This window comes from Vipera ursinii (genome assembly GCF_947247035.1).
Source record: "Vipera ursinii genome assembly, chromosome: 2".
Taxonomy (NCBI): domain Eukaryota; kingdom Metazoa; phylum Chordata; class Lepidosauria; order Squamata; family Viperidae; genus Vipera; species Vipera ursinii.
In genome coordinates, this window is record NC_139513.1 from 14,460,548 (window position 1) to 14,484,816 (window position 24,269).

Genomic DNA, 24,269 nt, shown 5'->3' on the forward strand with positions numbered 1-24,269 from the left:
GGTGAAGACTCTCATTTTAAAGAACATTGTTCATATTGAAAACTAAATAGATACTGACACCTAGTGGTGAATGAAGAGTGTGACAGTTATGATCTCCATAGAGAATTTGCCAAAAACTGGGAAAAGCTAATCTGTGTTTGTGACCTTCAAAGCTTTAATAACAAGGAACAGCTGTGACAAAAAAAGACAATAATCTGGGCTTCAGACAAATAGAGAATTATAAGCTTTAGAAAAAAAATCTTTTTTGAACTCTTTGGATTAGAAATATCTAACTGGGACTCTAAATCCTGAGTCCTTCAGGAGAAGGGCGGTATAAAAATTTAATAAATATAAATATATAATATAAATCTATTTGCAGATAAGAAGGAAAACTCTTGGATCAGAGACATGTAGATAGAATACACGAAGGAAACATAAATAACTCTCAGGAGGATATATATAGTATACTGCAATCAATTCAAACAGCAATGAGTTCAAATCACAAAAAAAATCCAAAATACATTTGAAAATATAAATCAATCTTTTTCTAAGTTAACTTTACAACAAAAAACTTCCAGGAAACAACAGAGAAAGAGCAGACAAAACAAATAAGCAGACATAAAATTAAAAATAGAGACTCAAAGATGGAACTTAACAAAGCAAGAAAACATGATTTAATCCTAGTGGGGAAAGTCCTTCGGGAAAGGGCGGTATATAAATCCAATAAAAAAAAAACCTGGGAGAGTACAAGGGCCCTCCGATAGCCTTTAAACTTGATCCTGCTGTAACACCTACTAGGATCAAACCCCGTAGAATGCCATTTACACTAAAAGATAAAATTGATGCAGAGCTGGACAAGCTAGTTATTCAGGGGGTACTATAGCCCATAGATGGGGGTGAATGGGAAACCCAATTGTCACGCGACTTAAGGCCAATGGGGAAGTCAGAATTTGCGCTGATTACAAGTGCACCATACTGGTGCCAGTCGTTAGCCACATCTTGGCATCGCTGCAAGGGGGTACCGTGTTTGCTAAATTAGATTTGGCACAGGCCTATCAGCAGTTACCTGTGGATGAGGCCACAGTGGCTGCACAAACCATTGTGACACACAGGGGCTTTTAAAGTCAAACGCCTCCAATTCGGGGTTAGCGTAGCCCCTGGGATTTTTCAAGGAGTTATGGAGTGTACACTCAAGAGCAATCCGGGCGTTTGCCCCTATTTCAATGATGTGCTCATCGCCGGTGAGTCTACTGAGGTGCTTGCAAGGAGGCTCAAAGCTGCCTTTTAATGGTTCCGTGCAGTGGGACTTAAAAAAAAATGAGTGTAACATTGGGGTCCCTTCCACTGACTTCCTGGGATTCCATATTGATGCTGAAGGCATCCACCCTACCAAGTCCAAGCTGAAGGCCATTCAGCTGGCTCCAAGCCCCAGGTCAAAAGGAGAGCTTCAGGCATTCCTGGGTCTCCTTAATTTTTTACCATGCATTCCTTCCTAACAAGGCTGCAGTGGCAGAGCAGTTTCTCCAGCTCTTAGACAAAAACACCCCTTGGAAGTGGACCAAGGTTCACGAAAACAGTTTAAAGGCAGTAAAATCACTACTGTCCTCCAATTCAGTGCTTACTCACTTTAATGAATCATTGCCTGTATGCATTGCATGTGACGCATCCCCTTATGGGGTGGGGTCTGTTCTAAGCCATTTGTCAAGTGATGGGACTCAAGTTCCCATTGGCTATTATTCAAGGACATTGTCCTCAGCTGAGCGCAATTACGCTCAGATTGATAAAGAGGCCTTGGCCATTGTGGCCGGGGTAAAGAAATTCCATGATTACTTGTATGGCAAGGAATTCACAGTCTTCACTGACCACAAGCCATTGTTGGGATTATTTACTACAGATAGGCAGACGCCTCAAATACTGTCCCCTAGAATGTTAAGATGGTCCATTTTTATGTCAGCCTACAGCTACAGGCTGGTTCACAAACCCAGCAAAGACATGGGTCACACAGACGGCCTTAGCAGATTGACATTGCCACAGGTAGAGCCAGATCCGGCTCCAGCAGCTCGCATTTTGTCAGTTCAGGATTTGCCTGAATTTCCCCTCCATGCTGGGGATGTGGCTGCAGAAACTGCTGCAGACAAGGTTTTAAGTACAGTTTTGTCAATGGATTCACACTGGGTGGCTGGAAAATAGCCCAGGACCCAAGTTCCAGAGCTACTTCACACGTAGACACGAGCTTTCAGCTCACAAAGGCTGCATCTTATGAGGGAGCAGGGTTATTGTCCCCAGTTCATTAAAGCACCGTGTACTTCAGAGGTTCGCGACATTGTACAAGAGGTAGCAACCAAAACCATCCCAAAGAAAAAGAAATGCAAGAAAGCAAAATGGCTGTCTGAGGAAGCTTTGCAAATAGCTGAGGAAAGGAGGGAAGCGAAAGGCAAGGGAGAAAAACATAGATACGCCCAATTGAATGCAGAATTCCAGAGAATAGCTAGAAGAGATAAGAATGCCTTCTTAAATGAACAGTGCAAAGAAATAGAAGAAAACAATAGAATAGGGAGGACCAGAGATCTTTTCAAGAAAATTGGAGAGATGAAGGGAACGTTTCATGCAAAAATGGCCATGATAAAGGACCAAAATGGCAGGGACCTAACAGAGGCAGAAGAGATTAAGAAGAGGTGGCAAAATTACACAGAAGAACTATACAAGAATGAGTTTAACGTCCCTGATAATCACAGTGAAGTGGTCACTATCTTGAGCCAGACACCCTAGAATGTGAAGTGAAATGGGCCTTAGAAAAGCTGAACAACAGTACAGTACAATGGGGAGGTGGTCATAGACGGACACAGTCCAGGAGTGCAACATGGGTCCCCTAATGGGGAAAGTCAACCCGAACAAGGCAGCCACTTTGCTTCTTTGCAGCTGGCCAGCGCGCGCATGTGCAGGACATCTCCGCCGAGACCCGGCCGATGCAAGCAGGCCCCGCGACGTCCATGCCAGGGGCCGCCCGGGCCGGAACACGCCTGGACGCAGCGTGAGATGGTGGCAACAGGCTGGACAGGCGACGACTTGACAATGCGGCGCTGGGGGCCCCGCCCCTTCTACCTACTAGCCTGGCTGGAGACGCGGCGGCAGCAACTGTGGAGGAAGAAGAGGGGGCCGTGAACTGGTGGTGGAAGGGGGCTATACACGGGTGGGTGATGGGCGTGGGAAGGGGGAGTGACGGGCCACGTGGGGGTGGTCCCGAAGCACAAGGGAGCTTACCTGGCGGCCAGACGGCGTCGGGAGGCAGGGGTGGGGCAGGAGACATTGCCACAGTTTTCCTGGAAACTCAGCTCACGTTCCAGCTGCGTTTCTTCGTTACTCTTCCGGACGGGCTGAGAGCAGCTTTCCAGATGGGCCGTGCCACTCTCCATTTGGAGAGGTGCGCGCGCACCACTGCCCGTTCAAAGAGGTGCACACACACCGGGCGGCTGGGAGCCGCAGGAGACGGCTCAAAGAGCCACATGCGGCTCCAGAGCCGCGGGTTGCCGACCCGTGCTTTAAACCTATTGCCCACCGCCTAGTAGTCAACCATATAATTAACTGCGCAGAAGCCTCTGTTCTAGTTCTGTTCCTCTTTGCCTCCATAAAGCAATGTTCCTGTTTGCAACCTCTGGTCTCACTTCCTGCCTCCAAAGAACTCACTGCACAACAATTATGTTATTCAGCATATGGTTGATCACAAGCTGAGTCACATCGCATTTTATTATTGCGCTTGGCTCAGTTGCAAAGGTCGGTTGTTAAAGCCGAAGACTACTTGATAGCATGTAATCAGTGAAAACATCTTGCAAACGCCTTCGGTGGAGATGAGACAAGCTTGGTTTTTTTCCTGCTCCCTAGCGGGAGAAGGCAGTCAATAGGTTTTCTCAAAATAGGTTTTTAAGAAGAGACTGGACAACCACCTATCTGAAATGGTATAGGGCCTCCTGCTTGAGCAGGGGGTTGGACTAGAGGACCTCCAAGGTCCCTTCAGCTCTATCCTGATCGAACAGGGAAAATCTGTGTCTAGAAAGCAGACCCTGTAATTCAGCAGGCAGCCTCTGGTTTATTTTAAAGGAGTTAAAACCATAGAGTCATAAAACTGAGTTCAGGCCACTCAAGTGAAGTTTTCCAGTAGTTCTTTTATTCTTGTGTTATTTGGACAAAAAGCAAGACATGCATGGTTAATTAGTTCCTTTATATTTATACATATATTTGTCTAATTTTAAAGTTATTTTAAAATAACAAGGCTACTCAAGTTGCTGTAAGTATTGCTGCCCAACTAGGCTACTCATTCATACAATACTCACATATCCTCTCAACACAGGTGATCAGGCTATGTTAGAGTGGGCTGGAAAGCAGATTCAGGGTGTCCCCTGCTCCAACAAAGCTGTCTCGAAATGTGTGGTCTGATTCATCCCAGTCTTCTCTTTATACCCAACCCTCCATTGAATTTCAATTTTTTAGATGGGGTCCCAGAATTCATATATATCAAGATTCTACTGTATCTTGAGCTTGTCTTCTGGGTGTTGGCTATTTCTGCCAGTTTAGCGTCATCTCCAAATTTGATACATTCTTCTATTCCCTCATCTAAATTGTTCATGAGAATATTGAAGATAGAGCCTTGGGGTACCCTGCTACTTACAAAGCTTCATATTAATGTAGTTCCATTAAGAACTAATCATTGGGTGTGGTTTGTCAGCCAATTACAAATCCATCTAATGGTGATTAAATCAAGTCCAAAGTCCACAAGAAGCATCTGATGTTCTGAGTTGAAAAAAAACAGTTCAAAGTCCAAAAGATGGGATCTGGCACAGCTGGGAAGATGCACATCAGAAAAAGCAGGTGTTCCTGAAAAACACATCTTCACCAAACAGCTAGTTAAATCATCCTTCCCCAGTTGTTCGTTTTGAGGATGGGAGGGGCTGCTGCTGACTCCTTTGTGCCTCCCATTGCTCTGCTGTCCTCACCTGTGAATCGAGTGGGAGGCACAATTGACAAATGCCAATTGTGGTCAGTAAGTGAGGACTGCTTGAATTGGGGTGTTGTCAGACTGGTTATTGACAGTATTTTCTCTCCTTATTTAGACTTCCATGAGCAAAACGGGTGCTTCAAATCTTGCAGAGGCTTTGGGTATCATTTCATTAATTAAGCCCCACATCTCTGAAATTAGCTCAGAAGGTTTGGTGGCATTTTTTCAGGCTTGAAAGACATCGTTTTTCCACATTCATATAGTTTACGGGTGTATTTATATTTGTGTATGCATATATCTAGAATTGTATAATCTATCCCCACCACTTCCCGGTATATTTGATGATACACCTTTGCAGTGCTAAGAATTTGTGATTGGCCCAAATCAAGAGAATTTCATGAATGAATGGATACGTGAACTTGGATCTGAGTAGTCTTGTGTCAGGTCCCTGTAGATCCCTGATGGCGCACTGCCCTTCTGATGGGAGGGGGACCTTGGCAGCTCTCCTGTGATATCTTTAGCTTTGCTTTGGTTTGCTGTGTTCCTCTTTGCTTTGGTGTGCCTTTCTGGGGACTGTTAAAGGGGAGGGAATCGACTGAGGCCATCTGCTTCACCTCACCAAAGAAAAGAGGCCTGGGAAGATCTTATCCGCAGTCTCCCCCTGGAGTTCTCACACAACATCTTCACACCTCTGAATTGGCTCCTATGGACTTGGCAGTTGGGAGGGGTTTTAAACAATAGGTTTTAGCCTAACGATTTCATGCAGGAACTTCAGATCCTGCCTGCCTTCCCTGGCTTTCACTAACTCTCAATAAAAGTTCCTTTTCAAATGCTGCCAGTTTCAAGAGTTCTTCTTTCTTCAGAGATTCAGCTGAGGCAGGGCCTTACACCTTCCATGTGTCAAATGAATTATAATTAATGTAAGAGGTTATTCTAGCACTGTGGCATATTTGCTTTTTCGTTGTAATTATAGATTTTGCTTTCTTTCACATGTGCAATGATTTTAATGCACCATTAAACTTTAAATTTAAACTTTGGGCTCAGTTGTGGTCATACGTTGAGGGCTATCTGTATTTAAACTTGGATCTTGGTAGTCTTCCATGTGTCAAATGAATCATGATTAATGTAAGAGGTTATTGTAACATCGTAGTATGGTTGCTTTTTATTTTAATGTATACTGTTTTCATATTTTCTACAACAATTTTATAAACAACATTACACTTTTCTTTAAATCCCATAGGCAAAGAGGATGGCAATAAGAGCAACTGGAAACTCTGAATTAGAAGCAACGTTGAAAGAAAATCAATCCAGAAATCAAAATATTTTCCATTTCCTTCAGAAAGCCACACCATTCTCCTCTAGCAGCTAATAGACAAGAGAGAAAACTAAGAAAGATTTCAAGCTGCAATAAGTAGAGCATATGGAACTCAAGAATACATTACATGAAAAGGCAAGGGAGATTATTCTTTATTCAGTAACAGAGTGAAATATCTGGAAGTCACTGGATAGGAAAAAGTCACTTGGAGAGCCACCTAGGGCAGACAGTGATGCAAGCTGTGCTCTGGGAGGAAAAAAAGAGCTTTAATTTAAAAAAAAACCACTAAAAAGGGATCACATATTTTTGACCTCAAGAATATAATTGGTGGAAAAGGTCAATATATGTGCTTATTGTAGGAAAGCTACAACTTGCAAATCACAGCTGATTTGCATGACAAGACCCAAACAGGAGAGAAGCCATAAAAGTTCTCCCAATGTGGTAAATACTTCAGTGAGTGTGGCACTGTGGTGATACATCAAAGGACTGACACCACGTATGAGTGCCCGGATTATGTGAAAGTTTCATTGGAAATTCCCAATATCATGAGGCAAGAGAGGACTCGCACAGCGGGGAAACCCTTTGAATGTCCTGATTACGGTAAAGGTTTTATTCACAATTCCAGGCTGGTAACACACCAGAGAACTCACACAGGAGAGAAACCCTTTGAATGTCTTTATTGTGGGAAATATTTCAGCCAGAAGTCCGCCTTGGTGAGACACCAGAGGACTCACACAGGAGAGAAACCCTTTGAATGTCCTGATTGTGGGAAAGGTTTCAGTAAGAATGCCCTCATGGTGATACACCAGAGGACTCATACAGGGGAGAAACCTTTTGAATGTCCTGATTGTGCGAAAAGTTTCAGTAAGAGTTCCAGCCTGGTAACGCACCAGAGGACTCACACAGGAAACAAACCCTTTGAATGTCCTGATTGTGGTAAAGGTTCCAGCCAGAATTCCAGCCTGATGAAACACCAGAGGACTCACACAGGAGAGAAACCCTTTGAATGTCCTCATTGTGGAAAAACGTTCAGCCAGAATTCCACCCTGGTGACACACCAGAGGACTCACACAGGAGAGAAACCCTTTGAATGTCCTGATTGCGGTAAAGGTTTCATTAGAAATTCCCACCTGGTGATACACCAGAGGACTCACACAGGAGAGAAACCCTTTGAATGTCCTGATTGTGGGAAAAGTTTCAGCCAGAATGCCCACCTTGTGATACACCAGAGGATTCACACAGGAGAGAAACCCTTTGAATGTCCTGATTGTGGGAAAGGTTTCAGCCAGAATGCCCACCTGGTGATACACCAGAGGACTCACACAGGAGAGAAACCCTTTGAATGTCCTGATTGTGGTAAAGGTTACAGTGACAGTTCCAGTCTGGTGAAACACCAGAGGACTCACACAGTAGAGAAACCCTTTGAATGTCCTTATTGTGGTAAATGTTTTAGTCAGAATTCCACCCTCATCACACACCAGAGGACTCACACAGGAGAGAAACCTTTTGAATGTCCTGATTGTGGGAAATGTTTCAATAACAATTCCAGCCTGGTAACACACCACAGGACTCACACAGGAGAGAAACCCTTTGAATGTCCTGATTGTGGGAAAAGTTTCAGTAAGAATGCCCACCTGGTGATACACCAGAGGACTCACACAGGAGAGAAACCCTTTGAATGTCCTGATTGTGGGAAAAGTTTCAGTAACAATTCCAACCTGGTAACACACCAGAGGACTCACACAGGAGAGAAACCTTTTGAATGTCCTGATTGCGGTAAAGGTTTCATTAGAAATTTCCACCTGGTGATACACCAGAGGACTCACACAGGAGAGAAACCCTTTGAATGTCCTGATTGTGGGAAAAGTTTCAGCCAGAATGCCCACCTTGTGATACACCAGAGGATTCACACAGGAGAGAAACCCTTTGAATGTCCTGATTGTGGGAAAAGTTTCAGCCAGACTGCCCACCTGGTGCAACACAAGAGGACTCACACAGGAGAGATACCCTTTGAATGTCCTGATTGTGGTAAAGGTTTCAATTACAATTCCAGCCTGGTGCAACACAAGAGGAGTCACACAGGAGAGAAATCCTTTGAATGTCCTGACTGTGGTAAACGTTTCAGTAACAGTTCCACCCTGTTAACACAGCAGAGGACAGGAAAGAATCCTTTTTAATGTCCTGATTGTAGTAAAGGTTTCAGTCAGAATTCCAACCTAGTAGTACAACAGAGGACTCATACGAGGGAGAAACCTTTCAAATGTCCCTTTGAATGTGCAGATTGTGGAAAAAGGTTCATTAGAAAGTCCCATCTCATTAGACACCAGAGGATTCACACAGGGGAGAAACCTTTCAAATATCCAGTCTGTGCATGTAATTTCACTCATATATCCTCCCTTATTGCTCACAAAGAAATCTGTATGAGGCAAAAGTAGAAGAGTTTTAGAGAAGGCTTGAGTTTCATTTTGATGTCCCATTGAAAGTGTAGGTGAGAAATTGAAATATTTCTCAGGGTTGTAGGTGGAGAGGAAAGGAAAATGATTAATTACCTCTCTGATTATCAGTGGAACGTTCTGGATATTTCCTTTTGCAGAAGTACTGGAATTCATGAAATAGGCTTTTGCGTGGTGTTTTTGAATATTGATTATGTAATTCCAACATCTGAAATTTCAATCTTCTGTCTTGTTTTCCTCCAGATTTTGAGCCCCAGAATTCCTTAGCCACCGTACAAGAGGTCCTCAAGATACAAACGTCATGGCCTTGCAATTACATTTGCACGTTGCAGCGGATGTCAAGTGGTACTGCTTTCCGTAACTACCCGCATTCTGCTGCTCTCCCTTGAGGCAGCCATTAATTGAATGTGTGAGTCGCTAAGCGGAACACTGGCTACCTCAGGTTTAGGGAAAACTCTTGGTCTAGCACAGGGCTTGCCTGCTGTAGATATCCCTAGGCCTCCCCCACAGTAGATAATGTTTCATTTTTTGAAACACTCCTTCAGGCTAATAAGGAATTAGAAACAACAGTCATTTTTCTGGAAGCAGAAAAGGCTGCTCATTATCTACGCTTCCAGAACGTTCAAGAAAAAAGAGGGGAAGATCTGTTGGTCATGATGGCAGAACTGATGGCAAAGGCACTCGGTGTAGGGAAGGAGGAAATGCTGGCGGAAATTGATGAAACATACAGGGTCCAAACTAATTATGCGAGAAGGCACAACCTCCCAAAAGAAGTACATGTAAGGTTAGTTAAAAAAATCAATTCGGGATGAGCTTCTGCATAGATCTAGAGAGGAACCATTAGAATTTCGGGGCCAACCAATTACCATCCTTAAACAGATACCTAAAAGGATGAGGGATCTGAGACGCGGCTATCAATTCTTAACATCCAAACTAATAAGAGAAAATGTAAACTTTAGATGGCTAACACCAGAGGGTATTCTAGTTACGTGGCAGGATAGAAGGCATAGACTGGACACGATAGAGAAGGCAGAAGATTTTTACAAACGCCACTTCCATAGCCAAGAGGAAGTAGATTTAGAAGATCAAGATGGAAGGGAGGTAAGAGAAAGAGATACAATACGTGTGGCAATGGATGGGAAGATCTTAGCTACAGAGGATAGAAGGAACAAATCCGGTGAGTTAACAGAGAAACATGGAACTAGAGACAAGGAAGAGAGAGAGCCCCGAATCACGAGATCCACAAAAACCAGAAATAAGTAAGATGAAGGGAGGTAAGTGTAGTATTATGTCTGTGAATATTAATGGATTGAATTCGCCAGTGAAAAGGCGGAAATTTTTTAATAGGCTTATTCACCAACAATTGGATATCGTGGCAATACAAGAAGTCCATATAAAGGAACAACAAAAATATTTGTTAGTACAACCAAGAATAGGGAACCTATTTGTTTCCTTAGACCGACACAAGAAAAAGAGAGGAGTGGCACTATATGTAAACCCAAAATTGACTGCAAAACAAATTTATAACGATAAAGAGGGTAGAATACTGATAGTCGAGGTTATAATAAATCACAGGAAGGTCATGATGGTAGAGATATATGCCCCAAACCATAACCAAGAACAATTTTTCAAAACACTTCACAATAAGATATGTAGCATTGATTATGAGGAGATTTGTTTAATAGGAGATTTTAATGCTATCCTAGATATAAATTTGGATTATATGGGAAAGACGCTTAGGAAAAAGAAGAGAAGAACTCTACCGAGATCTTTTCTTAACTTGGCTGAGGAACTAAATATCCAAGATGTCTGGAGGGAAAGAAATCGTAAGGCTAGACAATATACATATTACTCCAACCGACATAACTCATGGTCTAGAATAGACATGGTATGGATGACGAAAGAAATTAGTTCAGAAATAGACGAGGTACATATAGCGACAGGTACTTGGGCAGATCACAATCCTATTAAACTTATCTGGAAAGGTTCCAAAAAAATACCCAGATGGACGCTTCAAAGAGCAATTTTAAAAGAAGACGAATTCAAATCTAAGATGGAGAGAGAACTAAGTTTTTTCTTTAAGGAAAATAAAGCTATAGACACCTCAGTACAAAACAATTGGGATACAGCTAAGGCAATGATGAGAGGGGTAGCGAGGGCATATATGGTATATAAAAATAAGGGGAAAAGACAACGGGAAAGATTAGAAGAGGAATATAAGAGCTTAGAAGTTACACTCCAACAAGATCCACAAAAAGAGAATATCAAGCAATCTATGGATCTGATTAAACACAAACTTAACATTCTAGACAAAGAGAAATTAGCACAACAATTGAGAAACACGAAACAAAATTTTTTTGAAAATGCAAATAAACCGGGCCGGTGGCTCGCATACAAATTGGGAAAACAAAAGGGGAAAAACTGGATTCACGAACTACGAGATGAGGAAGGGAGAATATTCCACCAGGAGGAAAAAAAAAATTATAGCCCAGGAATTTTATGAACGTTTATACAAAGAAGATAGTCAGGCAAGTGTGGAGAAAATGGAGGAATATTTTCAAAGAGCCAAACTACCTAAGGTCACAGAAGATACCAGAAATATGTTAAATGAGGAAATTCGACTATCTGAGGTGATAAAAGCTATTAATGCACAAAAGAATAATAAAGCATCGGGACCCGACGGTCTTCCATCAGAAATTTATAAAGAATTACAAAATATCCTAGCTCAACCCCTAGTGGAGGTATTTAACGCAGTATTAGAAGGCGCAAGGACGCCTAAATCTTGGCTAGAGGCAAACATAACCCTTATTCCGAAAGATAACACAGACCATACATTAATCCAAAATTACAGACCCATATCACTTCTTAACTCGGACTACAAGATATTTACATTAATTATAGCGGAACGATTGAAACGATTTCTGAATGATTTCATACACGCAGATCAAAATGGTTTTCTCGCTAAGAGACACACTAAGCACAATATTAGAATAATATTAGATACATTGGAGTACTATGAATTACATAGCGAACAACAGATGGCATTACTTTTCTTAGACGCCCAAAAGGCATTTGACAATGTTAAATGGTCTTTTTTGTGCCAACAGCTTAGCTTTATGAATATGGGAGAAAAATTTATAAATATAATTAGGGCAATTTATGACAATCAGGAAGCAAAAATAATTATTAATGGGGAAGCATCTAGCAAGTTTCAAATTCAAAAGGGAACACGGCAAGGCTGCCCCTTATCACCGTTGCTGTTTATATTGACTCTTGAAGTATTAACGAGAACTATAAGAAACGATCCAAAGATAAAAGGATTAACCATTAAAAAGGAAACCTTTAAATTGCAAGCTTTCGCGGACGATCTGGTTTTTATTATGGAGGATCCATGTCAGACGGGACCAAAGCTATTGGAAGAATTATCTAAATATGGTGAGGTTGCCGGACTGCGAATAAATAGAAATAAGACCAAGATGATTGTTAAAAATATGACCAATAAACAAAAAGGTAATCTGGCCGAAACCACGGATATAGAAATAGTCAAGAAAATAAAATATCTAGGGATTAACATTACGGCTAGATGCACTTCACTCAAAAAGGATAATTATGATAATGTAGTGAACCAAATAAAAGGTGATCTGGAAAGATGGGGAAACCTAAAACTCTCATTATTGGGAAGAATCGCTGTCATTAAGATGAATATTCTGCCTAAAATCCTGTTTCTGTTTCAGAATATCCCAATTCAACTCGACTCTAAATTTTTTCGAAATTTGGATAAATTATCACTAAATTTTATTTGGCAGGGGAAAAAACCAAGAATTAAATTGAAATATTTACAAGACACGAAGGAAAATGGGGGTTTTGGATTGCCAGACTGGGAATTATATTACCACGCCGCGGCCCTGAGCTGGATTAGAGAATGGGTAATCTTGAGAAATAGAAGACTATTAACTTTAGAGGGTCACGATTTGCAATATGGCTGGCATGCTTTCCTATGGACGGAGAAACAAGGTCTTTTCTCGCATTTTCAAAGACACCGGATCAGGCAAGCGCTACTTAATACTTGGAAAAAAATTAGATCTCACAATTACACCAAAATACCGGTCTGGCTATCCACCCTTGAAGCGATAGTTTACCCAAATCTGTTTGATTTGGGTAACATAATCTCATACAAGGATATTCTGAATGAGGAGGGGGAATTGAAACTTAGGAATGAACTAGAATTACAAGGTATAAAACTCGATTGGTGGGCCTACTTACAAATCCAATCGAGATTTAGGAAGGACAAAAATGAATGGGGGATATATACCTCTGAAACAGCATTGGACAAAATATTATTGGGACCGGACTCTAAACAAATAAGGAATTTTTATAAATTACTTTTGGGATATAAGCTGTTTGAAGAGCAAGTGAAAGACCCCATGTTGACCTGGGCTAACAATTTAGGACATAACATCGACCTAGATACTTGGCAAACAATTTGGGATAGGAATAAAAGGATAACACTGGCCTCATCGTATAAAGAAAATTTATTTAAAATGTTTTACCGATGGCATCTTCCCCCAGCCCGCTTAGCAAAAATGTACACAACAGCATCTCCCAAATGTTGGAAGTGTTCTGAAGAGATAGGCACATACTTCCACACGTGGTGGTCTTGCAGTAAAACACAAAAATTTTGGAGAATGATTTGGATTTGGCTGAAAGAAATATTGAAACAAGATCTGGAGTTTAGTCCAGAACTTTTCTTGTTGGGAATCACGAAAGAGAAATATCCTAAAGATGTGCTATACTTAACGATCCATATTATCACAGCAGCTAGAATATCATTTGCGCAAAAATGGAAAAAGAATGAGATCCCAGGACAAAAAGAGGTTATTAGGAAAATTTGGGATTGCGCTGAAATGGACAAATTAACTTTGGAATTAAAGAATAAAGATCAATCAGACTATTATAGAATTTGGAACAAATTGTATCTTTGGATGGATAAAAAGAAAGGTCTCTATTAGGTTTTACAGACTAGCTCACTGTTTTAAATATTGTGGTATTTCACCGATTTGTAATCTAAGTGTATTTAAGTGTATTTTTGATGTACATATATACATGTATATATATATATATTTAAACATTGTAGACAAAAAGGTTTGTCAGCTCGCTGGTACTGTGTCCAATGTTTTTAAATAATAAATTTAATAAAAAAAAAGATAATGTTTCATTTTTAAAAATGTGTTTTGTTAAAATTGTCAGTAGCTTTTGACAAGGGAAAAAAATGGGTATTTTCAATGTTGCCATGAAAATTATGGCAAGGCAAGTCGCTCAAAGTTGTTTCAAACGGCATCATGAGCAGCTATTATAGTTTAATAAATAAATGAATTTAATAATAAAAAGTAATGTAAAGCTCATTTCCCAATTCTTGTTCAGTGATGAGGACTCCACACATAACAGTTGGTTTCTAACACAGTACAATTGGTAACTTGTAATCTATCTCTTGTGCATTCTACCTCTCTATGACCAATCTATTTTCCTCAGCTTTCCTTCCCTCTTCATTATAAATTTAAAATTACAGTTTCAGTCATACATCAGTCCAGACTCTCTGTGCCTCTGATGATGTGAGCTGAAATTAGGCTTAATTTATTTGTTGTGTTTCTATCTGCCCGAGTCTTAAGTTCGATGGAAGTATGACATTTTATTAGGCTTGCGGACTGCTGCACACCCACGGCTATTTTTCATCCTTCCTGAAGACCCTAGTGGGTCCAAGCCGCCGCGGAGAGAGGGCAAAGAAAAGGATACCTTGGTGACTCTGGAATGAGGGTGGGCGGTCATCTTGGGGAAAACCTAACCCAACAGGAGAAAGGCTGTATTTCACCTATCGGCCCAAGCTACTTGCAACTGAAGTCCAAAAGAACTAACCAGCACAACAGTAAACAGCATGCTTGAAATTGGGTAAGGAATCTGATTTTCCCTTTTCCATTCCACACTTAATTTCCTGGAAAAGATCGCCAGGAAGCAAAATACCGGTACCTCCAAAAGTAAAGGAGTGGGACTTCTGCCCCACCTTTATACTAACGGAAGCAGCTAATTAAAATTTCCATGGAGGATGAAAATATATGATAGTGAAATAAATGTATAAACTTGAAAGCTAAAATTTAATTTTGGACAAGTTTAAAATTGTTGAGTGGTTAAGACTCATTTTAAAAACCATTGTTTTTATTGAAAACTGAATAGATGCTGACACCTTGTGATGGTTGAAGATTATGACAGTTATGATCTCCATAGAGAACTTGCCAAAACCTGGGAAAAGCTAATCTGTGTTTGTGATCTTCAAAGCTTTAATAACAAAGAACAGCTGTGACAAAAAAAAATCTGTGACAAAAATCTGGGCTGCAGACAAAGAATTATAAACTTTAGAAAAAAAAATTTTTTTGAACTCTTTGGAATACAAATATCTGTTTAACCGGGATTCTAAAGCTATTTGCAGATAAGAAGAAAAAACGAAAGTGTCAGCATTTCTATAAACATGGGAGACATTTTCTGTTCTTTCTCTTCTCTCCTAGGGCTCCTTAATTATTTTCAAAAATTTATTGTTCAAATAAAGAGAGGGACATTATTTGAAGCAGTGAAATGACATTTTAGCTATGCAGATAGATTATTCTGATTGTACTGGGATTGGAAGATACCAAAAATTCCACGATTGTTTATTTCACCAACACAATTCGAAAAGACAGTTTACAATTTTTTTTAGTAGATCACATGCAATGTGAAGGATACTCTGTGACCAGGAGCATATAATACTATGAATGTGACAAAAACTTTGGTCAGAATAGCTCCCTTGAGATTCATAGAAAGACCTACACAGGACAGATGCCCTATAAGTGTTCCCAATGTGGTAAATGCTTTAGCAAACATGGCAACGTGGAGATACATCAGAGAACTCGCACCAGGGAGAAACCATATGTGTGTCCAGTTTGTGGGGAAAGTTTCATTGCAAATTCCCACCTGGTGATACACCAGAGGACTCATACAGGAGAAAAGCCTTTTGAATGTTCTGACTGTGGAAATAGTTTCAGTTGGAATTATGACCTGGTGACACAAAGAGGACTCACACAGGACAGGAGAAAAACCTTTTGAATGTCCTGATTGTGGGGAAAATTTCAGTTGGAATTATGACCTGGTGACACACCAGAGGACTCACAGAAGAGAGAATCTATAAGTGTCCAGAGTCTAGAAAAAGTTTCATTTAATTTGCAGTCTGGTGAGATACCAGGGCATACATAAAGGGCAAGTGTCCATATTGTAGGTAAAATTTTAGTGCTCTTCTGTCCTTGTGAAACACCGGAGGACATATACAGGAGAGAAACCGTACGAAAGGATTGTGGGAAAGATTTCAGTACTAGGTCTAGTCTTTTTAAGTCATTTAGGTTTACGCAGGGAGAAACCTTTCTGATGTCCGGTCTGTAGACAGTATTTCAGGCGTAAATCATCCCTTATTGCACATAAGGAAATCCACGAGGCAAAAATCAGATGAGTTTAGAAAAACGTTGAATTTCATTTCTGATCTCCCATTTCTGATCTCCCAATGAGAAATTGACTGTTTGAAATTTGGCCTGGTTGTTTCTAGTGAAAGATGTCACTGGGTTAGACTTGTACGTGGAGAGAGAAAAATGGAAAATTTATTGATTGATTGATAAAGGCTAGCTACCTGTTTTTGATTATTAGCAGTAGTTACTGGATATTTCCTTCTGTAGAAGCTGTGGAGCTTCGCAAAAAGACATTTGTGTGGTGTTTTTTGTACATTGATTGTGGAAATCCAACATCTGGAGTTTCAGATTTCTACCTTGGTGTCCTCTAGATTTTGAGCGCAAAATTCCTGAGCCAACGTACAAGTAGTCCTTGAGATATAACTGCAATGAGGCCTGGCAACTACAGCTGCATATTGCAACAATCGTTAAGCAAGTCTACCCCGACTCCCTACTCTCCGTTAAGCAATTAAAAGAAATGTGTGAGCTGGTAAGCAGAACCCTGGTTACTTCAGGGTTGAGGGCATAGCCCAGGCCTAGGCTTGCCTTTCGAAGGCCTCCCCTATCCCAACCTTTTCCAACAGGGACCCCTCAGGCTTTTCTTCACTCCCACTAGATCCCTGCAGTCCTGAATTCCACCCCATCAGGCCTCACAGCCTCCTCCGCCTTACCTTTTGAAATTTCTGAAGCTCATGTTGGAGAAGGAGGGCAGGACATGCATCCCTGGGCCGCATGACTGGGTCCTGGAAGCAGTGGTTATTTTCATTGTGCCCAGGATTCATCCCAGGGCCATGTGGTGGACTTGTGGAAGCGGCTGCCATTTTGCCATACCTGCCTCATGGCCAAAATGGTGGCTGCTTCTTGATCACTCTTGTGTGGGAATAGAATTAGAATTAGAATTAGGAATAGAATAGAATAGAATAGAATAGAATAGAATAGAATAGAATAGAATAGAATAGAATAGAATAGAATAGAATAGAATAGAATAGAATAGAATAGAATAGAGCTGGAAGGGACCTTGGAGGTCTTCTAGTCCAGCCCCTTGCTCAAGCAGGACTACCTATACCATCTCAGACAAGTGACTGTCTCTAGCCTCTTCTTAAAAATCTCCAGTGATGGAGTGCCCATGATTTCTGAAGGCAAAGCTGTTCCACTGGTTAATTGTCCTCACTGTCAGGAAGTTTCTCCTTAAATTCCAGGTGGTTTCTCTCTTTGATCAGTTTCCAACCATTGTTTCCTGTCCTACCCTCTGGTGCTTTGGTGAATAACATGACCGCCTCTTCTCGGTGGCAGCCCCTCAAATACTGGAATACTACTATCATGTCTCCCCTATTGCTTCTTTTCTTTAGACTAGCCAAACCCAAGTCCTGCAGCCATTCTTTATATGTTTTAGTCTCCAGGCTTTTAATCATCTTAGTTGCTCTTCTCTGATTTTTTCCCAAACTCTCAACATCTTTTTTCTGATATGGTGAACAAAATTGGCTGTCCAGGTGTAGTCTTACTAGGGTTTTATAAAGCGGTACTAATACCTCGTGTGATCTCGTATTAGCTTTTTTCGCTGCTGCTGCCATTACGGAAACATTGGGATGAAACCCACAAATGGAACACAAAGCTAAAGGGATTTAAATTATTTAAAAGAAACAGACCAAATAAAAGAGGAAGTGGAGTTGCTCTCTAAATAAGAAATAACTACATCTCTACAGAAATAGAGCACAACAATGATGAAAACTGTCTTGAATGTATTTGGGTCAACATAAAAGGGGGCCAAAATGACATTGGCATAGGTCCGTGGAGGTGAACCTATGGCATGCGTGCCACAGGTGGTACGCAAAGCCCTCTGGAGGCATGTGTGCCATCGCCCCTAGGCCTTCAGCTGGGTTTTATAAAACCTTTTCGCTTTAGGCCTCCGCTGCCGTGTGCAAAAAAATGGTTCAATCAATTTCAACTTCTTACGGGAAAAAAAGATCTCGCAAAGTTGGAATTGATTGAACTTTTTCGTCCTACCCAGTCTGCCATTACCACTGCAACCACGCCCACCCAGTGGGCCATGCCCACACGGCACCCAACGATACATAAGTGGGTTTTGGGTTGCAGTTTGGGCACTCAAGCCTTTAAAAGGTTTGCCATCACTGCCGTAGGTGTATACTATAGGCCATCCAACCAACCAGAGGAAATAGATGAACTTTTTACTAGTCAGCTAACTAAGGTATATTGTTGTGATTCAGGGTCAGCCTGTGGGTTCGGCAGTTGGGTCGGACGATTCAGAGGAGGAGGAGGGGGGTGTTGGAGAGCTTGCTGTGGATAGCCTTGAGGCTCCGCAGAGCCCTCAGCCAGGCCCCTCCCATCTGGTTACGACGCAGACCCAGCTGTGTGAGCCTGACAGCATGGATGAAGATGACCCACAGCTAGCCTTGTTCAAGGACGCCCCAAGCAGGACTAAACAGAGGAAGGCAATGGGGCACCTCGGAAAGAGGCAGAGAGAAGCCACGCCTTGAACTGTTTAAAAGGGGAATGTGTGGGAGGGCTGGTTGCTGAAGGCAACCTTTGAATAGCTCCTATTTCATGGTTTGTGTTTTGTTTTGCTCTGTTTGCTCTGTTTTGTGTCCATAAATTTGGCAGGCTTAGTTCTAGCCTCTTGCCTTCTTGTAAAGGGGTTGTCCCTGCCTTTTCTGCAGGGCCGGTAGTAGGCTGGTACAGAACATATATAGGAAGCACATCATAATCGTAATGAGGGACTTTAATTACCCTGACATCAGCTGGGAGACAAACTGCACCAAGTGGAAGATCAAATAAATTCCTGACAAACCTAGCAGACAACTTTTGTCTCCCAAAAAGTAGAGAAGGGAACTAGGGGATTAGCCATATTGGATCTAATCCTCACTAACAGAGATGAAATGATAGAAGGTGTTGAAGCCACAGGAACCTTGAAGGGAAGTGATCATGCAGTATTGGAATTCAACATTATGGAAGCACAAGCAATAGTCTTGGACTTTAAGAGAGATAATTTCAATAAATTTGGGGGAAGTTGAGAAGGATACTATGGATGGGAATCCTCAAGAGGAAAACAACTCAATTTAGGCACTTTATCAAGGAATGAAATAAGATTGGTTTGGCAGGATCTGTTTTGCTACCTTAAGCCTGTGCAGACCATGTTAAGGTGTGTGGGGAGTAGGCCCAAGCTCAGTGAAAAAAGCAGGGTAAAATTTCACATGTAAAGGCTGTTCTGCCTTGCAGATGAAGCTGATGGAGAAGAGCTGTAGGAATATTAATTTGAGGAGAAAAGGGATTGTGGCTTTGATCACAGGATCTCCACGTTTGTTAGCAATTCGTTTTGTGATCTCGTTTTCTTAGAGCTGCTTGCTTGTTTCCCTTTGATGGTTGCTCCGTGATAGCAGCACTAAGATGCTAACGTATTCGTTGCATCCTCCTTGGTATTGGCGATGTGAGAAAAAATGCACATCTTGCAACTGCTTTAGGTAGAGACGGAGCAACGTGATTTTCAGCTTCACGACACTAGATGGCGCACTATAGATAAGCTCCAAGCAACTCGTCACTGCAAGTAGAGCATCGGCAATTGAGGCGAAAGGAAACATTCGAATATTAGATTGCTAGAGAGGATTTGGAGGAGAGGAGGTCAACAGTCCCTTTGGCTGGCCATTCCAGGTCGGCCCAGACCAAAGTCCAATGAAGAAGCAAAGTTAGCACAGTGGCTGCCTTGTTCGGGTTGACTTTCCCCATCAGGGGACCCATGTTGCACTCCTGGACTGTGTCTGTCTATGACCACTGATATTCTTGGATTCTCAAGGACATCAAAAGGGACTCGAGTCAATCTAACTCTCGTGAACTCATGAGTTCTGGTCTACCCAGCCCGGCAGGCAAACTGGTGGACTGGGAGTTGCTTGGATCCCCCAGGCGGTCTGCAAGATTGCGCAGACCGCCACCATATTTGCAAGAGTTTATTCTCAATAATAATGTGTGTACATTCTAGGGGGGAAGGGTGTAATGTATTGGGATTTTACTTGAACTGCTTTCACATGTCTTTTGAATGCTGCTTAAGGTTGCTCAATTGGGGTGTCTGTGTAACGGCCACTGACTAGCCAGTCATGCAGTCTCCAAGATTATCATTGAATGATGTGGGGTGGGAATGAGTTCCTTTAAACCTATTGGCCACCGCCTAGTAGCCAACCATATAATTAACTGCGCAGAAGCCTCTGTTCTAGTTCTGTTCCTGTTTGCCTCCATAAAGCAACGTTCCTGTTTGCAACCTCTGGTCTCACTTCCTGCCTCCAAAGAACTCACTGCACAACAATTATGTTATTCAGCATATGGTTGACCACAAGCTGAGTCACATCGCATTTTATTATTGCGCTTGGCTCAGTTGCAAAGGTCGGTTGCTTAAAGCCGAAGACTCCTTGATAGCATGTAATCAGTGAAAACATCTTGCAAACGCCTTCGGTGGAGATGAGACAAGCTTGGTTTTTTTCTGCTCCCTAGCGGGAGAAGGCAGTCAATAGGTTTTCTCAAAATAGGTTTTTAAGAAGAGACTGGACAACCACCTATCTGAAATGGTATAGGGCCTCCTGCTTGAGCAGGGGGTTGGACTAGAGGACCTCCAAGGTCCCTTCAGCTCCATCCTGATCGAATAGGGAAAATCTGTGTCTAGAAAGCAGACACTATAATTCAGCAGGCAGCCTCTGGTTTATTTTAAAGGAGTTAAAACCATAGAGTACTGCATTTCTAGAAAGGATGAGAAGAGAAGGGCAAAGGAACTTCCTTTTCCGGATCACTGACGGGAGGAAGGTGGTGTGCAGAGCGGCTTTTGTGCTCTTCCAAGGATGGAAGCAGCAGCTGGGAGGTGAGTGGAGGGCAGGTCGGAGGAGAAGCCGGGAGCAAGAGGGGCTGTTTGGTTTCCTCCACTGCGTGGAAGCGGAGAAGCAACTCGGCTGAAGCAGGTCAGTTGCTGCTGCAAATCCTTTTCCTTCCCAACTTTTAAATCTACTAGTGCTGCACGCTGTTAAACTGGTGGCTGCAATTTTCTGCCCGTAGGAAGATTTTAAAAAGTCTCTTTCAAGTGAAGGTTGATTCTTTGGGAATGGCTTCCCTCCAGAGGTTGGGGGTACTCCGTCCCTCGAGGCTTGTAACAGAGTTGGAAGGAACCTTACAGGTCTTCTGTTCCGACCCCTTGCTCAAGCAGGAGATCCTATACCATTTCAGACACATGGCTGTCCCGTCTCTTTAAAAGCCACCACTGATCGAGCACCCACAACTGCGGAAAGCAAACTGGTCCACTTGCTAATTCTTCTCAGGGTCAGGGAATTTTCCCTTAGTTGTAGGTTACTCCTCTCCTTGATTAGTTTCCATCTACTGCTTGTCTTTCCTTCTGGTGCTTTGGAAAATGAGTTGACCCCCCTCTTCCTGCCCCCTCAAGTATTGGAACATGTCACCCCTAGTCCTTCCTTTCACTAACTAGACATACCCAACTCCTGCAGCCATTCTTTATGTTTTATCCTCCAGCCCCCTAATCATCCTTGCTGCTTTCTCTTTGCTCTTTATAGAATCTCAACACTTTTTTTTGTATTGTGGTGACCAAAACTGGATGCAGTATTCCCAGTATGGTCTTACCATAGCATTATAAATTGGTGCTAACACTTCAGGTGATCTTGATTCTGTGCCTCTCTTTAGGCATCCTAGGATTGCATTGGCTGTTTTGGCCACTGCATCACAGTGTTGGCTCACATCTAAGTGATTGTCCACTAAAACCTCAAGATGTCATAAAACTGAGTTCAGCCCACTCAAGTGAAGTTTTCCAGTAGTTCTTTTATTCTTGTGTTATTTGGACAAAAAGCAAGACAGGCATGGTTAATTAGTTCCTTTATATTTATGCATATACTTGTCTAATTTTAAAGTTATTTTACTACAGTAAGTTATTCCCAACAAGGCTCTTCAGGTTACTATGCCCAACAAGGCTACTCAAGTTGCTGTAAGTATTGCTGCCCAACTAGGCTACTCAATCACACAATACTCACATATCCTTTCAAAACAGGTGATCAGGCTACGTTAGAGTGGGCTGGAAAGCTGATCCAGGGTGTCCCCTGCTCCAACAAAGCTGTCTCAAAATGTGGGGTCTGATTCATCCCAGTCTTCTCTTTATACCCAACTTGTTTACTCAGAATCTATGTGTATGACAATCTTGCCCCAGCCATATCAGGAACTTTACATCCTCATGCTTTGGTCCAAGACTCCATTAAAAAATGCAACCTCCTACACTCCTTATGCCCACTAATGTTTTACCTGCTTTCACCAATAATATATCGATCATACATGCACTCAGAATCTTTCCTTATCAGTAGTACACACATTCCAGCAACGTGAGTTTCCCCAATGCGATCTCAAGAAAAGGCTAACTATGATTGCATTACGGGCCCTCTATAAATTACGGGCCTACCTATTACTTACATTTGTGATATATTCATAACATATGACATATGTAACAAAGATCCCTCTCACATTTATTGCTATTGATCCATGTTCCACCTATTCTGTACCTTGATATTTGCTTTTTCTTGGCTAAGAGGAAAGCCTATTTTTTTCCTCCATTGAATTTCAATTTTTTAGATGGGGTCCCAGAGTTCAAATATATAAAGATTCTACTGTATCTTGAGCTTGTCTTCTGGGTGTTGGCTATTTCTGCCAGCTTAGCGTCATCTCCAAATTTGATACATTCTTCTATTACCTCATCTAAATTGTTTATGAAAATATTGAAGAGTATTGAAGATAGAGCCTTGGGGTACCCTGCTACTTACAGTGCTCCATATAGATGTAGTTCCATTAAGAACTAATCATTGGGTGTGGTTTGTCAACCAATTACAAACCCATCTAATGGTGATTAAATCAAGTCCAAAGTCCGCAAGAAGCATCTGATGTTCTGAGTTGAAAAAAAACAGTTCAAAGTCCAAAAGATGGGATCTGGCACAGCTGGGAAGATGCACATCAGAAAAAGCACTGCCCTTCTGATGGGAGGGGGACCTTGGCAGCTCTCCTGTGATATCTTTAGCTTTGCTTTGGTTTGTTGTGTTCCTCTTTGCTTTGGTGTGCCTTTCTGGGGACTGTAAAGGGAAGGGAATCGCCTGAGGCCATCTGCTTCACGTCACTCTCCCCCCCCCCCCCCCCCGAGTTCTCACACAACATCTTCCCACCTCTGAATTGGCTCCTATGGACTTGGCAGTTGGGAGGGGTTTTAAACAATAGGTTTTAGCCTAACGATTTCATGCAGGAACTTCAGATCCTGCCTTCCTTCCCTTGCTTTCACTAACTCTCAATAAAAGTTCCTTTTCAAATGCTGCCAGTTTCAAGAGTTCTTCTTAATTCAGAGATTCAGCTGAGGCAGGGCCTTACACCTTCCATGTGTCAAATGAATTATAATTAATGTAAGAAGTTATTCTAGCACTGTGGCATGTTTGCTTTTTCGTTGTAATTATAGATTTTGCTTTCACATCTGCAATCATTTCATGCACCATTAAGCTTTAAATTTAAATTTTGGGCTCAGTTGTGGTCATACGTTGAGGGCTATCTGTATTTGAACTTGGATCTTGGTAGTCTTCCATGTGTCAAATGAATCATGATTAATGTAAGAGGTTATTGTATCATCGTAGCATGGTTGCTTTTTATTTTAATGTATACTTATTCATATTTTCTACAACAATTTTATAAACAATTAACATTACACTTTTCTTTAAATCCCATAGGCAAAGAGGATGGCAATAAGAGCAACTGGAAACTCTGAATTAGAAGCAACGTTGAAAGAAAATCAATCCAAAAATCAAAATATTTTCCATTTCCTTCAGCAGCTAATAGACAAGAGAGAAAACTAAGAAAGATTTCAAGCTGCAATAAGTAGAGCATATGGAACTCAAGAATACATTACGTGAAAAGGCAAGGGAGATTATTGTTTATTCAGTAACAATGAAATATCTGGAAGTCACTGGATAGGAAAAAGTCACTTGGAGAGCCACCTA